Source organism: Crocodylus porosus, unplaced genomic scaffold (assembly GCF_001723895.1).
Source record: "Crocodylus porosus isolate Cpor-Errol unplaced genomic scaffold, CroPor_comp1, whole genome shotgun sequence".
Classification (NCBI taxonomy): Eukaryota; Metazoa; Chordata; order Crocodylia; family Crocodylidae; genus Crocodylus; species Crocodylus porosus.
The window spans coordinates 45697306-45703839 of NW_017728906.1; positions in this window are offsets into that span (position 1 = coordinate 45697306).

Consider the following 6534-nt stretch of genomic DNA (forward strand, 5'->3'; position numbering starts at 1 on the left):
GGTTCAAGCACCTACATTGAACACCTTCAAGAGTAAATTGGATGCTTATCTTGCTGGGATCCTATGACCCCAGCTGACTTCCTGCCCCTGGGGCAGGGGGCTGGACTCGATGATCTCCCGAGGTCCCTTCCAGCCCTGATGTCTATGAAATCTATGAAATGATCAAAGTAGTTATTTAAATACGGGGTTTGGAACAGAGCCAAAATATCCCGGACTGTGGATGTATATATCTATTGAGAAAAAGTAAGTGCAAATTGTTCAGCCTCTTAATAATATGCTGTTCTTAAATATTAACCTACACCAAATCCTGCTATTTGAGGATATTGTAGGACCATTATTAAAATGGTATAAAAGGGTTTCTTATTATGACCATAATATTAGGCAAAAACCTATGTTTAAAATAAAATGATATAGAACTGACAGTACCAACAGCATGAAAAAATATGATACTTGATGTCTTTAATATTAAAAAGCAGCAATGTGCTGTGAAGTGGAAAGATCAAAATGGCACTATAGAACATGGGATAAAGCTGCTTAAGACTACACTGGATATTATAAATATATATAGCCACACCACATTACAATCAGTAACTACAATTCCTGACTTCTGGAGGATCCATTTAAGGTTGAGATAAACCATAAATACCTCAATTTTATATGTACTATAAATGTATTCTCTTTTTCATGTTTCACGAGAATGGTCTATGCTGGTCTAATTTCTCACAGTGAACCAACATCTGCCCTCCTTCACACTTGCACAATCCTAATGGCCTCATGCAACAAAGATGTATTATCTTGTACATCACAAAAATTAATATGAAACACAATGCCTTTAAAGAATGGCAGGCACAATACAGAGGGCTATAATTTGCCCTTAGTAATGCCCATGTGATCCTATGTGCTTTTTAATAATTTCTATGGCACTGTACTAAATTTAGTAAAGTAATTTAAAAAATATATGAATCAGAAATTGCTGGAAACTGCCTGGCCTAACACAGCTGTTTATAGCTTTTCATCTCTCCCCTGACTCTTGTTTTGTGCAAGTACACATAATGGACCAGCCACCTTTCAATACATACCTAAGTGTCTAGCTGAAGCCTTTGAATGCACTTGCCTCCACAGATTACATCACATTCCTATTCTATTCCCATTCTTACTCTCCTCTTGTGCTTTGCTGCCAACTTTAATTTTTTTCATCTGCAGAACAGAAGCAATTTTGCTTTTTAAATTTTACCATTTTTTGAAGAATTTGTCATGCTTCAATTTATGGTTGAGTAGCTCTATGTGCCTGTTTGGAATCTGGCTTGAAGGTCTCTTGTCCTCTTCAGAACTGTCTTCTGTGGGGTCCCATGCTCGGATTCTAACTCAGCTCCACACAAGTACTATCACAAATAACTGCTGCACAGCACATTGCTGCTACATGCTTGGGCATTCCTTAATCAGCTGACTTTCCATTGAAATAAATGGAAAATTTGCTTCAGTAAAGATTATGGGTGAACCAGAAACAGGTCATCTCCTAGATCATCCTGTGCTCAAGTATTTTTACAATATTTTGAAACTCCATTTAAAGCTAATTAACCACCAGAAGAAGAGCTGTCAGGGCAAATTAATTAGCTGGCTCCTAAGCTAAAAACTTCCCTTGCTGCAACTTGAGACCATTGCTCCTTGTTCTGTCATCTGTAACCACTAAGAACAGTCTAGCTCCATTCCCTTTGGAACCACTTTTTAGATGGTCTAAAAGAATTTGTATTCAAGAAAGAGAACTAGACAAGTAAAACAAAAAGCATAAGGGGGGTTCCTATTTGACGTGTTTTTACCATTTTGAAGATATAGAGCAACCCGTGGCCTATGAACCAGATCTGGCCCATGTTGCAAATTTGGTGACAGGGGAGTGGTGACAGTGTTAATGGCCCTGCTGCCAAATTCCCTGACCTGTGGATGCCTGGCAGGTCACGCAGCATGACCCTGCGTGCTCTATTGGGTGCATGGCGTTGGGGCAGTGCAGGGCCTGATCCAGGCATGCAGGGCCAATCAGAGGCAGTGCAGTGCCGGATCTGGGTGTCTGGGGTCCAAGCCCACACTGACCCTACAAGGAATCCAGCCAACAAACCAGTCCTGCATCACTCATCCAGCCCTTGGGGCCAAAACATTGAGCCTCTCTGATCCAGAGGAAAAACGGGTTGCTTTGTACGTACACTCTCTCCACACCTTTCCATTTTAGGATTCTACCAAGTGTTTACACTCAATAAATGAAGGCACTATTCACACTTTGGTTAGTTCTAGTAACCAGCATAAGTATTCTCCCTCTGAGAACTGCAAGATAACCTCATTTTGTTTCAGTCATCACAAGACCCCAGATGAAATCACATCCTATTTTTGCTGTTGTTTGAAAAGCTTTAGTCCTAGTCCAGTGCCATATGCAGACCTCAATGCTGCACAGAAATCAAAGCACAAGATGTAGACTAGAAGGGATCTTGTAAAAAATGTTACTCAAATGATTTCCATGTAAAATACAAGTATATTGGGGATGGAAGAGTGTATTTTCCAATATTAAACATAGCTTGTTTGAGATTACCCTTTAGAGATACATTACAATAAATGAATCGCTGAAGTACATGTAATGTACCAGAGGACATTTTTTAAATCTTTAAGCTGGAAAGAATAATCAATCGTTTACATGCATCTTTAATTCCATGAAAAATGCCAATTGTTTTGTAAAGAGAAACAAGACGCATGAGATATTTAATGTTTAAATAAAAATGCTTTTAAAAGCTTTATCTTAACGAAGAACATCTAATAAGCTCACAATGAGTGGTAATGAATGAGTCAATTTTAATATGCACCATGTTTCACTGGAAGAGCATGACTGTGTTTATTCCATTCTGAAGCTTAATTTTGTCCTCAGTTGACATTCCCAAGAGGCAAAGCTAAACATATACAGGGCTATCCAGTATTATAGATCCAGATGAATGCAGAACCCTGATGCAAGTCTCAGTCAGCTGATCCACAGTTGAGGGGGTGGCAAAGCATTTGACTCCAAAGTTGCACACTGTTGGCAAAGATGGAGCATAGCATTAATGGCTTCATGTCCTGACAGATAGGTTGTGCTGGGGCGCATAATGCCCATAGGATGGAGGCATCTGCCCTGGAAAAAAATACTTTTTTGAATGTCAGCCTGGAAAAAAATAGTTTTAGGGGTTTATTTTGGTTTGTCCTCAGATTTTTCATCTCTTGGCAGTGGCAATCCTGTCACTTGGCAACTGGGTAATTCCACTGTTTGCTGGTCCACGGCTCCAGTCCTATTCCCAGCCTGCCTTTCAGCATACTGACAAACATATAGTGCAAGTGTGCACTTTAGCATCCTTACTAAGGATAGCCAGATATTAAAGATAATTTTTTGACTCTTCAGCAGCAACAACAGAATTCTACATGTAGTTAAGCTAACTGGCTAATACTCCTTATTTCAGGGCAGATCTTGCTTTTTTTCTCCTTTTCCTTTTGGCAGCCATTCAGGTTTAGTTTGTGTTCCACCTAGTCGTTACTGTTATCTCCACCCAGAAATGCAAGAACCCAGGTGTAGTATATCCCTCACCCTGCCTCCCACCCTCTTGTGCTTTCTCTATTAATACTTAGTCCATACTCCACTGATGTCAATCAGCATTTTTCCATTGAATTCAATGAGCACAAAACCAGGCCCCGAGGCCTCCTGCCATGCTCTGACCCTGCAATAATGCCTAAACAATAGCTTGTATTCCGTCTCTTTCTTATTGTGGGTATTTGTTCTCCATTTGTCTCTGTGCTGTTTTGCATTTTAATGAGTAGGGTTCCTGGGTGGGTTATGTCTGGAGAAATCACAGTATCCGATGCCTGAATGGCTTATCTTAGTCCACTGACAAAAGCATCTGCCTATCTGTATAAAGGGATCTCCATGCTCTAGAAAGGGTAAGTTAGATCAAGTGGATCTCTGTTCTACAGTTTCTGAATTGCTTCTGCTACCTTCATGTGCTCAGATATCTTAACACTGTACTGCAGCATAGCCACACCTTGTATAATTAGCAAACTTCATTGGCAAGAATCAGCCTGAAACAACATTTAACATAGTCAGGCACAGCTAGCAAGCCCTTCAGAAAAAAAAATCTGTCAACGACCCAAACATGCAATGAATCCCAGCTGGAATCTTGCACCATTCACCCTTACATAAGGGTCTTAATTCTAGCAATAATCATAGAGAGTTAGGGCTAGAAGGCACCTCAGGAGGTCATCTAGTCCAACCCCCTGCTCAAGGCAGGACCATCCCCAACTAGATCATCCCAGCCAAGGCTTTTTCTAGCTGGGTCTTAAAAATCTCCAAGGATGGAGCTTCCACCACTTCTCTGGGTAACCTGTTCCAGTGTTTTACTAACCTTCTCACTGGCAATGTGTAGGGGGTACAAGCAGGTGCATGTGTACCCCCTAAGATTGGCCACGCATCCCCTAGAAGCTCCAGCCATGAAACCAGAAGTGCTGGAGGAAGTGTACTTTTGGTTTTCTTGCTGGTGGTTCTGTACTTGGTGATCGGCCGCTGGGGGACCCCACTGTTGGCGATCTGGTGCCCCCCAGACTCAGGAGGCACCAGTTGCCCATGACCCTCCTAGTAAGAAAATTCTTCCTAATAACTAACCTAAAGTTTCCTTGCTACAACTTGAGACCATTGCTCTGTGTTCTACTAGAGCAATTCTTCTGTTGCAAAGAACTCAGAAAGGCCACAGCAGGACAGAATATTTTTAATACCATGAATTCCTATTTGAAATCTCTAGGTCTATCTTGTGAATCGTGTTAGCACACCTAATGGTGCTAACACTGTGTAGCATCCTGCAGCATCCTTGAGAAGATCTCAAGGCACCGCCAGTTTCTACAGTTAAGAATCACTGATTTAGAGGATTAGATGCATCTTTAAATATCATATCTATTATTTGATAAATTGGATTTATTGATAAAGATTTTTTAAAAAGGAGACTATTAATTTGTATTTAGTACCAAAACCCAAATTTATATGTCCTCCAGGGGACATGGAACTACAGTATTCATTCCTTTAAGGTATTATACTGTTTCATATCTAGGAAGAAAAGACTGATTTACACACAGCTTCTGAAACAGGAAGCTTCTTTTTTCTTCCCTTCTTTGTTGTTGTTGCTTTTAACTCCATAGTAGGAGTTGGCTGGAAGGGACCAGGTTGGAGAGAAACTGGTTTCCTAAAATGCTGAAAGGAGAAGGCATTGCTCTTTTTTCCATAGGCCAGGACTGTATGGCTGGGGGCTGCATGTGGTGCTGGCACAAAAGGCCCTGACCTACAGCACGGGCCATGCACTGCGGGGATGCCCCCACTTCACTCTTCCGCCACTCCCTCCCAGTCCCTACTACCATGAGGGATGCTGTGCCACAGTCCCTCACTGTGCAGACAGTGCATTCCTCTACCCCCTGAACAGTGCCTGCAGTGCATGGTTTTCCCCTTCCCGTCTCTTTGGCCCTCTCCTGCTGCACAACAGTGGAAGAGACAACAGCTGGGGCTTGAGGGCTACATGCAGCCCTCGGGCAGCCAGGTGGACAGCTCTACTCTAGGCTCTGTTGTAGAAAACATTCATGTTGGTATTGAATAACATAGGTTAACACAAGCTTTAAATAAACTCAAAGTTTCATTCCACAGGACTACAATGTTTCTTGATTAAAGCCAATGCAAAAAATCAGAATAGTCTCCTATACCCTTCACAACAGTGGAAGTGTTGAACAAGAAAGACTTATTCTATTTTTCATTATCATCATCTTTATTTCAACTTGTTGCTAGATTTTATGAAGCTCTGAAAGGTACAGATCAGTAGTCAATAACTTCTGAGGAGTGGGAAAGAGGGAATGGAGATCAGCTCTCTGTGTATAAATCTTCAACTTTTATCTCAAATCATAGCTTCCCAATTTATTTATCTGGCTGCCATTGCTGCAGTATCTGTGCTCCTTACAAATCCTGCCCACCTGCAAATAGGGAAGGTCTGTGACTCCCATTTTACAGATGCAGAATAGGCACAAAAGAGACTGAAGGTGACACTGAAAATCTGTGCTGGATCTGTGAAATGAACCAAGTCTCCAACTAGCACCCTCACCAGCAAGCCATCCTTCCCTTCTAAAGTCTAAAGAGGAAAAACAAAACCACTATTAACTCAGTAAAAATCTAATCTAAGATATATAATCTCTACTTCTGAAAGATATTTAACACAATATTCCACTACTTGTTGCTGCAGAATCGGTATTCAGAACTTTATTTTCTTACCATACATTTTTACTGCAACCACAAGAAAGCAGCTTTATTAGTAGCTTATTTATGCAGACACACTCAGATATAATTCTTCTGTAAGGAATTTATTTGGAATATTTAGGTTTTTTTCAGTGTTGCCAGTCTGTTACTTATCTTGTTGAGAACTATCCTGGAAAAGGTTCTTAAAAATCTCCCTTTTGGCTTTGGCCCACTACACAGTTATTTTCCTTCCTCAGTCTCCTCTTTTCATT